At 57.5% G+C, this 10,537-nt stretch overlaps 1 pseudogene; it reads right to left on the bottom strand.

The window, feature by feature from the left end:
- Positions 1–1,176: 1,176 nt before the first annotated feature.
- LOC126962599 (NUT family member 2A-like) lies at positions 1,177–10,106 on the bottom strand (annotated as a pseudogene).
- Between the last annotated feature and the right edge of the window lie 431 nt (positions 10,107–10,537).

Genomic DNA, 10,537 nt, shown 5'->3' with positions numbered 1-10,537 from the left:
TGAGATTCTGGTGAGGGCTCTCTTCCTGGCTTGCAGATGGCCGCCTTCTCACTGTGTCCTCTTGTCAGGGGGAGAGAGAACTCTGGGGTCTCTGCTTCTTACCAGGGCCCTATTCCCATCATTAGGGCCCCACCCTCATGATCTCTTCTAACCCTGAATATATCCCAAAGGTCACATCTCCAAATACCATCACGTTGGGGGTTAGGGCTTCAACACAGGAACTGTGCGGGGGGCAGGGGGGCGACATGTGTTCAGTCTGCCAGAGCCCCCCAGTCAGCCCCACTGTGCCCGTTTTGGGGCAGATTGGGGCTCACGTGGGACACAGAGGTGGAGGAAGCACAAGTTCTGCCTCCTAAGAATGGCTCAGCCAAAACAAGGACAGGGACAGTGGGATAGACAACAGCCAGTGGGGTAACCAGCAGGAGCTCCAGGGTGTCACTTTCACCTTTAGGTGAGGAAGTTGGCTGGGCACCCACGCACACCAGAGTATGGACCACGTTCCCTTCAAACAAGGCTCATTTAACATTCCTAACTCCTGCAAAGGGGCAGTGCTCCCACCGAGCAGAACAAGAGCCAGCCAGCTCTCTCCAATCCCAGGATTTTCCAGGGATACTGATAATGATGGGAGGTTCCAAGAAGCCTCGCTAACGCAGGCAGGCCTTGTGAGTGGGTGGTGGGAGGGATAAGGGCTTCCTCAGCATCTGTCAGTCCCTGGAGCAACTGAAGGGGCTCCCTACACCAGGGGGAAAAAGTGGGACCAGCCCCTGTGGGTTCCCAGTGCCTGGCATCTCCCAGTTCCTCTGCCCACCCTCACAGATACCCTCCACGGAGCAGCACAGCCCCGAGGACAGAGGCAGCAGCCCTGAGAGCATTTTCCAACACAACTACATTTATTCACATTTACACACGAGACACCCAAGGCACTGCTTCCCACCCCCCAGCCCCTTCCCCCCAGGCCCTCCCTTCCTGCCCTCCCGTTCAGCCACCCTCTCCCTCCTCTCCCCTCCCTCTCTGCCCTACCCATTCAGCCACCCTCTCCCTCCTCTCCCCTCCCTCCCTGCCCTCCCCATTCAGCCACCCTCTCCCTCCTCTCCCCTCCCTCTCTGCCCTCCCCATTCAGCCACCCCTCCCTCCCCCTCCCCTCCCTCCCCTACACTCCAAAGCTAAGGCCCAGCAAGATCAGCACTGGGGAGGAAGAAGCTTTTGACTGCTTTGGGGCATCGGATTGCCAGACCCCCACCCTTGGGGACTGGCACCAGAAAACCTGCCCGGAAGCCCCTGTTGGCTACAATGCCGCTTCTTCTTCTTCCTGGAGACCAAGGGGTCACCCTTTCTCTTTTGAGACTGTGAGGGACCACCCAGCCCCCAAGCCAGGGATTGCTCCCCAGAGACTCTGAGCCCAAGCCCTGGGTGGGGTGTTTTTTCAGCAGGCGATGGACTTCTGAAGAGAGGTCGCTTCTTGGACATTGTGGCAGGAGAGGCTGCTAGGCTGAGGCCTCTTCTCGGAGCAGATGGGGCCTGAAGAGCTCCCTGGGGTCCCCACTTTTCCGGGCTGAGAAGGCCCGAGGCAGAGACAGGGCTCTGGGGTAGCCACCAGGGCAGCAGCTTATGCTGGGAACCCAAGAAGAAGGCCAGGCTGGGGAGCTCCTCCTCCTCACTTGACCCCTGAGCCAGTCCGTGTGACTCCCTGACAGGAGATCCTCCAGGGAGATCCAAGGTGTCCTTGGTCCCCAGGCCAGGGCACGTGGGTCTGTGGTCCTGGGGAGGAGAGGTTGGCCGGGCAGCTCTCAGCCCAGGGGAATCCTGACATCCTAAAAGCACAGCAGAGTCTTTGGACCTGGCCATGCCAGTGCGGGCTCTCCTCGTCCCTGAGGGTCCCGGGCAGCCGTCTGGGGTGGGCACGTTTCCATGCCAACCCCTTGTTGGGGGTCAGGGACGTCTCTCTCTGCTCCTTGGCCAGCTGCAAATTTAGAAGAACTTGAGTCCAACCAGGCCATGCCATGACTAGGGGCTGCCCTCGCATGCTCTTTCTCCTTCAAGGGTAGGAGGCGCTTCTCCACTAGCTGCGGAAGGAAAGGGGGCACTTACTGGGACTACCCTGGGTGTGAGCAGGGCCCAGGGTGGTGGAGACCAGGACACTTGGGCGGGAGGCAGGGAAGCCTGAGGCAGCTGGGCTTTATGTCAAAGAGAGAGGGTGTGGCTCTGCCGGGCATCCCGTTGTTGGGCCTCACTGCAGCTTGCATCCTGACTCCCCTCCCTGGCTCCTCTCCATCCTACTCCCTCTGAACCTGCATCTTCCCACCCCGGAGTGGCTCCCCAAGAAGCCGAGCATCCCCAGCAGGGTGGGGTTAGACAATCAGGTGGGCCTTGTGTGCTGGGTCCCTCCTGCCCCTGGGGTACCTGGGCAAGGGTGAGTCCTTCCTCCTGCTCCAGCTCCTGGCTTAGGGCCAAGAAATCCATCTGTGGATCTGGGGAAAGCAATTCTTCCAGGAATTGGGGGTGAATGACGGCCTCCACCTGGAAACAGAAGGAAGAAGGCGTGAGCTTCCTGGGCAGGGAGTAACCCGGAGCCAAGGACACCCAGAAGAGATGCAGAAAGCTGCAAGCGCCTCGTCCCCACCCTCGTGGGGCTGTCTCATATCATGGCGACCACCAGCTACAGACACAGACCGCAGACCTGGTAGCATACGCACACACAGACAGAGACACACAAACCACACACAGACACACAAACACACCCACATACGGCACAGGAAAAGACACAGACACAGTTAGCATACACACTCCACACTCACACCCACACACACACACAAAGACACACGGTAACAAATCACAGACACAAACACACAGCAACACACAGACACACACAGTCACGTACACAGACACTCAAATCCATGGAAATACACGCACTGCTGAGTAACTAAGGAACAGAGCTTAATTCCAAGGACCTGGGAGTGCTACCCCCTGGAATCCTGCAGACCCCAGCACTCCAGGCCAGCCCACCTTGGTGACAAAGTCTTTCTGGGAACACAGCTTGTCAATGTAGCTCAGGAGGCCCGGGTCTGGGGGTGTCCAGTCCTCTTCCTGTGGCTGCTTCACTTCGCCCTCTTCCCGTTGTTTCTTGGGCTCCCCTGTGGCCCTGAGGGGAGGCCCCAGCAGCTCCTCCATGATGTCCACATACTCCTGCACCACTTCTGGAGGAATCTCCTCGGGGACCTTGGTCTCCGCTGGCCTCTGGGGCCTGGGTGGTGGCAGGTGGGCCTTGGTCTCAGCTCGCCGGTGGGGCCTGCGTGGTGGCAGGCGGGCCTTGGTCTCCACTGGCCTCTGGGGCCTGGGTGGTGGCAGGCAGGCAGTCGGGGCCTTGGTGCCGGCCTTGCTGGGAAGGTACACTGAGGCAGAGAGGGAGGAGGATGGGTGTGGTGAGGGCCACTCCTCCTGCCTGCACCACACAGGGGAGGGCAGGGCTTGGGGATGTGAAGTGGGTCCCAGGTGGGTCAGGACCACCTGAACCGCAGCACCCCCGGAGGAGGCAGGAGGGGCACATGTGAGACAGCATCGCTTGGGAGGAAGTTCGGAGCCACCAATATGCTGTGTACTCTCCTCGCTCATCCCTGCTTCCTGGGCATAGCATGTGTGGAGTTTTGGATGAGCGAGGGGAGAGAGTAGCTAGGAAACTTGACCAGGTCAATACCCAAAGTATGCTCCTGGAAGCTGTCCTTTTGGAGGGAGAAGCATGTGGTGTGGGCACGGTGGCCTCCCTTGGCCCCTTTGACCTTTGCCATGGCTCCTGTGGGAATGTGGGAAGCCATACCTGGCTGCTTGTCCGCCTCAGGGGCTGGAAGTCCTTGAGGTTCAAGCCTCGGTGGGGCCGGAGGAGGCAGGCACTGGGGCCCCTTCATCAGTTGCGATTTCTGAATCTGCATCTCCTCCTCAGCCTCAAACTCCAGGAACCTGGGAGTGAAGGAGGCCCAGGCTGTGCTGAGAGGGTCCAGACCCCCTTTCCCCAGGACCAGGCAGCGGCCGAGGGCAGGGATGGGAGGAAGTGCCTCCGATGGACTGTCCAGGCCTTCACTAGGTGCCATCCCCCAGTCCCAGGAGGGAGCTGCTCCCAGAGTTCTGGGCTCACCCTCCCTCACCCGGCCCCTGCAGAGCCCATGGCATCAACGGGGCTTCCTGACTCAAGTCAGGGCCACGATGTCCAAGAGGGTCCCAGGGGATCCCTCCTCCAGGTTTCAGCTGGACAGGGGTGGGGTTGATGGCAGAAGGCGTCAGGGATGATGCCCAGATGCAGGAGTCCTGAGGTTGGGACTGTGGGCCCCTCAAAGATAACCCAGGGCCACAAGGCCTGGGAGACCAATGATCAGGAAGAAGCACAAGCTGAGCCCAGAGGACAGGGCCCCTTTCCCCTGAGGCTGCTGTCTGTCTTCACGGACAGGACTGCCCAGGAGCAAAGGCGGTCAGGCCAGAGATGGGGCTCACGGTGTCCTGGGCATAGGTCTCCCCGACCCAACTCCCTGGTCGGGCTGGGATGGGAGAAAACCGACTTCTGGCCACTGCTGTGAGGAGCCTGCACCCCACTCTTGTCTATAGTCACTAGCACCCCTTCTCCCCATCCCCACAGCTGGAGGTGACCCACTTTGGGCTGCGATGCTGGCTGCTCCCGCTATGATCTCCAGTGTCAAGGCAGGGGTAGGCCCCAGGCCAGGCAGGGGCTGCTTCCCATTAGGGCAGCACTGAGACCCCAGAGCACTCTAAGTGGTAGGAGCAGCTTCCTGAGGCAGCCAGGGGCCCAGAGCGTCTTGTGTTTGTCCACATCCTCCTCATGCTCCACGCTGAGAAGCCACCACGGCCACCGGGCCTCTGTCATTCACTCTCACCCTGCCATGCGGGCCCTGCCCCCAGGACCCCACACTCACTTTTCCGCCATCTCGTAGAAGATCATCCGGTCAAAGTTGCTTGTGTGCTGCCATTCCTGCACGGCCCGCCACAGTCCCTCCTCCAGGCTCATGGTGGGCTTCCGCCGGGCCAGGGATCGGAGAACTGGGCTGTAAACCAGTGCAGTCAGTCCCAGTCTATAAGCCCACCATTCATCCCAAGCCCACCTGGTCCCAACACCTGGCCCCTGTCCTCCCCACACCTGTCCTGCCATGTCCCTGTCCTGTTCTCCCCCAGGTGGGCTCCTCAGGCCCCAGAACACGACTGCAAGATCAAACATCAACACAAGCTACCATGTGGCCTCTCCGACTGCCCCTCAGGTCCTCAGGGTTGAGAAGTGAACTCAGTACTATGGGTGGAACATGTGTGCCCCCAACATTGCTGTGCTGAAGCCCTCAGGGCCAGTGTGTCAGTATTTGGAGGCAGTCAGGGTCAGAGCAGGTCATGAGCGTGGGTCCCAGTCATGGAATCGGAGCCCTCATAAGGCCAGGAGGAGATGCCAGGGCTCTTCCTCTCAGCCATAAGGGGACACAGCCAGAGGCAGCTCTCTCCAGCCAGGAAGAGGGCCCTGACCAGACACCCAATCTGCTGTCACCTTGATCTGGGACTTCTGGCCTCTGGAACTGGGAGACATGAATGTGTCTTGATAAAGCACCCAGTCTATGGGATTTGTTACGACAGAGCCTGAGCTGACTGAGACAGCGTGCACACAGAATGACCTGGGAGCGAGGGTTAAAGTGCAGGTTCCAGGGCTCCAGGACTGAGTATTTAACCAGCTTCCTGGGGACTCTGGAGTAAGGCAGCCCCTGGGGACGCAGCCTCAGGGTCCCGGAGCATGAGGAGCAGGAGCACACGTCCAGAACCAAAGCAGAGCCGTGTCCAAGCCCACTGCAAGCAGCCAGGTACAGCTTCCCACATTCCCACAGGAGACATGGCAAAGGCCTGTGAGCCTGGGGCAGCTCCACTCCAAGAATCAGGGTCCCCAGTGCACCGGGACTCCACTCCAAGGGGGAATGCAACCAGTTCCAGGGTGCGGGGGCAGTGAGATTGTTGGGGATGAAGATGGGGTCACCTTTCACCTACACCCCAGGCAGGGAACTTCCCTGGGGGAACGGCCAGTGTGTTGCAAGGTGGATGTGCTCAAGCTCCCATTTGCTCATCAGCGGGAAAAACAGGGTCACAGAGACACCGCAGTGTGGAGAGAGGTAGGGACTGGGAATGAAACCACAAACTCTTCCAGATGCTGACGTTGCTGCCTCACAGTCACCACAGTCCACGGCCCTGGGCTGCTGGGCTCGTGGTGCACTCAGAGCTATCACTGGAGCCTGTGGCTTTGGGGAGTTCTCTCCTAGATGGCCTAGTCCTGATAATGATAGTAATGGGGACAGTAATCATAATTGCTATCATGTAATGTGTCATAGCATGTTCCAGGCACTGTGCTATGCATGTCATATGTGAGCTCAAGTCATCTCTTCACCATCCCCTGAATGAAGCATCATTGTCCCTTTTTCTGGGAGGGATTGAGGGTGAAGATGCAAATACCTGCCCAGCATCGACCCCAGTGTGGGGCCCAAGACCATCCCCCTGTGAAGGCTCCACCACCGCTGTGCTAACTGGACCTCGGCAGAACTGCGGGCATGTACCAGGTTCCATCTGGGCCCTGCAGCTCCTCCTCCCAGCCTGATGTGATGTGCTCCTGGCCATCAATACTGGGTTCAAGGGGAGGCACTGGGGTGTGTACTCAAAGACCTAAACCAACCGTAGCTCACGTCACACCAGAAACCCTCTCTGACCTGGGTCTTCTGTAAACATTGTTGTGAAAATTATTGAAAGTAAGGATTGACTGGACTCATGGGACAGTGACGGGCAGTTGAGATGAGGCCCCTGACAGTCTGTCCTGAGCCGCAGCCAGATTAATGTTGTTGAAAATGTACCTTCCCATAGTGCAACCCATCACCCTCACAACCGCCCTGCAAGCTCCCCTGAAGAGAGGATGAACAAGCTCTCCTGTCCATCCAGCAGCCTCTTTACATGTGAGCTGCAGGACAGCTCCGGAGCCCCGAGGGCACTCACATGAGGAAGCAGGAAAGTGCTTCGGTGTCAGGACTCTGGGGAAGGTGCCTCCGGGCCAGGGGCTTGTAGTGCTGCCAGAGTCGGAAGTTCTCATAGACACTCTTGGGGTTACAGGAGTTGTCCGGCGGGGACTTAGCCTGGGAGGAAGCCAGGCTGCCCTCTCCATGAGCCCCTTGTGGGCATGGCCCAGCATTCGCTGGAAACACGATGGGGGGCATCTGGGCAGCTGGTGGTGGTTGTGGTGGAAGAGGAAGGCCCTGGGACCAGCCTCCCTCACAGGCCTGGGTGCCCCCAACCACCTGGGCAGCCATAACAGGCACCACAGGAGTAGCTGCCAGGAGTAGGGGAGGCGGGACACACGACACCTCCGCAGAGGGTGCCTGGAGCCTGCCAGACGAGGGGGGCCTGAGTTAGGACCAAGGTCTGCGCCTGAGGGGCCTTCACAGGCCCCACCTCTGTCCTCATCTGGACAAAGCCGTTGGAAGCCGCGGCCCCACTTGGGCCGTGACCATCCTGTCCTGCCACCAGAGATGTGCTGGGGAAGGCAGGCAGCACCAGTGGGCCGCCTGTAGGAACCCCTGCAGTCATGAGGGGTGGCCCCTGTGCTGGGCCGGGAGCAGGTGTGGCAAAGGGCAGAGCCGTGAACACAGACAGGGAGGTTCCAGGGTTCATGGTCACGCCAGGTCCCAGCACTGGGTATGCTGTGGAAACAAAGGAAAGAGGTGAATGAGCTGGGGTCTCCAGGTCCACACTAGTCACTGGGGAATCAGAGGGGAGTCAGCTGAGGGCATGTGACAGGGAAACTGTGCAGCTTGTAAGTGTCCCTGAGTGTGCATCGTATGCTCTATTCCTCCACGGGAGAGTCGCTCCACTAGAGAGCCTGGCCCCGGTCACCAAGACTCCCTGACCCCTGTCCCCCAAGAAGCAACAGCTAAGCCTTCGCTGCCCGAGGGTCTCCCTGGGGTGTCCCTGGCAGACCCTGTCAGCCTCACAGGATCTCCCAAGCCATGGGTCAGGGATGAGTCTCTCAGTAGCTTGGTGGTCCTCAGCGTGCTCAGCAACAGGTGTGGGGCCTACCCCAGGGCAATGCTTGGCACTCAGAAGGCCGACAGGAAGTCAGGAGCTTCGAATATTATGGCCCCATCTCCTCTTCAATCAGCCTTTTCCTGAAGCTCTGTAAACCCCTGTCTTTCCTAGCTCAAACACAACAAAAGAAAACCACTGGATGGAAATCTTTCCCAAGCCAGTGCCCTACGAACCCTGAAGATAATCCATAACTCGTCATGCCCTGCATAGAAGTGATTGTCCTGGCACCACCAACAGCAAGTGCTAAATAGGGGTCAGATTCGGGCCACCCTTTCCTCAGTACTTGATGGTCCCAGCTGCCACTCAGGAAGCTCTGTTCCCAGGGAGAGGTGTGAGAAGCAGTGGTGGAGTCCCCTGAGATAGTGTCACTGCACAGCCAGCAACAGCTGCACACGATTAGAACACAGCCAGCAAATGGTGAGCAGCAGGGCTATCAGGGGAGGTGTCTAGGGATTTTCACAGCTGCTGCTCAGGTTACAATAGGTAGTGGGATAAGGAGCCCATCTGTGGTCCTTCTCCTTTGAGCTCCCAATAACTGAACATAGTGGCCAACCAAGAACAAGAGGTTCTTGGGCCACGGGCCAGGGAAGGCAAAGTTGTCTGGAACGCATCTCTATTCACTAGCACCTCCTGCAGTCTCTAGTCAAGGGGAATAAGGGATACAGTACATGCACCTCATCATTCAGGACGCACATCCTAACTTGAATAATAATATTAAGAGAACCATCTTCCTATTTGTGCGCTAGAAACCAGCCTTTCCAGACCCTTCCACTGAGAACCAGCAAGAATCCACACCTGTCCCCCACTCATGAGGCTGTATAAATGGAATAGGAGCAAATTCTTCATCTCCACAGTAACACAAAGTGCAGAGGACAGGCCATGAGCTAGCAGACAAGAGGAAGTGGGTCTGAAGACCTGAGCTTCCACAAAAGGGCAAGCAATTCAGAACAACTCAGGAAGCCCAGGCCCTGTGTTGCCTGAACTTCCCCATCTGCCCACCCCTGTTAAATCAAAGCCAACAGCTACCTGAACTGACAGAGAAGCCAGCTGTGGGAGGGAGCTGAGAGGCTCCGGGCTGTGGCAGTTACAGTAACCCCCAGCCTCGCCCACCCAGAGGTTGTCACTACAAGGTCTGTCACAGTCAACCCACCCAACAGTTTTCCGGCTGAGACCACTTCTCCCCACTCCTCCCTAAGATCTAGAAAACTCCAGTCTAAATTCCTCTGAACACTATGGAAGGGCACCTTCCAGGTGCCTGAAGACACAGCACAGGACTCAGGCTTGCCTGTCATCCTCCCGGGGCCACCAGCACAACACGATCCCACCACTCCCTACAAACACACAATGACATGACCTGTCTCCCTCTAGAAAGGATCAATCCATCCACTCCAACCTTTCCCCTACACGGTGTATTCCCCCAAGCATCTTGGTCCACCTCTAAGGATTCATCCTCCCTAACCACAGACTCAGGGTGCCATGGCCATCCCCAGGTGTGATGTCCTTGGGGACATCCAGTGCTCCCTCCCTCCTCAACATCAGCCCTATCAACTGTCCCCAGGGGCAGTGTCAAATTTGAATTCCCAAGGAGTTGAGGCATGGCAGACTCGGATAATGCCCCCATCCCTACAGGCTCACCTCCATTTGAAGCCATCCCCTCAGGCTGGGCACTGACCACCGCTGTCTGGCAGTTTCCACAATGAGAAAAGTCAAGGGTAGGACCAAGAGAGTGACCTGGCTCAGCAGATGCTCCTGAGTCCAAGTGGAGCAGGGAAAATTTGAATGTAAATAGGTTTGGAACATAGGCCCCCAGACATTCTGCAGAGGGGGAGGGGCAGTGGGCAGCTGGTAGGGGTGGGGGACATTCTGTGAACGGCTTCAGCCATTAGGCAAGAACCTGAGTTTCCCTTCCAACTGGACGGCAGCAACACAGATGGTGTGCATCTCTTTAGGCAACTTTCAAATTGTCCTGACTCACAGCAAAAGCTAATACCTGATTTCCCCTTTACTTCCATTCTTTATCAACAGACCTCCTTTTGTGCCAATCAACCATGCTCCTTCCCACTTTGGCTCTTTCCCACTCTTGATGACTTTCAACAGGGGATGCACTTCCTGAACACAATTCAGAACATGTTTTCAGTCTGAAAACACAGGGGTTCTTAGGAAGGCAAGGGGACTGGGTGTTTGAAATCAGGATGGTCTCAGCTGATCCAGGCTATTAGGTGGTTGTGTGCTCATCATTGTTTCAGAAGCAATCCTTGTGCCCCCAGGTCATGTATGTTGCTGGAATCTCTGTCCACACCAGCAGGCCAGCCTTACTTCCCATCCCCTTTGCTGGAAAGCCTCAATCCAGGAAAGAGTGGCTATGCGACCTATAGCACCAAGACCAGAAATCCTTTCATTTTGTTTCCCAGCATACTGTGCTGGTGTTAAATATTTATTTTTT

Source organism: Macaca thibetana, chromosome 9 (genome assembly GCF_024542745.1).
Source record: "Macaca thibetana thibetana isolate TM-01 chromosome 9, ASM2454274v1, whole genome shotgun sequence".
Taxonomy (NCBI): domain Eukaryota; kingdom Metazoa; phylum Chordata; class Mammalia; order Primates; family Cercopithecidae; genus Macaca; species Macaca thibetana.
This window is presented reverse-complemented; position numbering and strand designations above follow the sequence as displayed.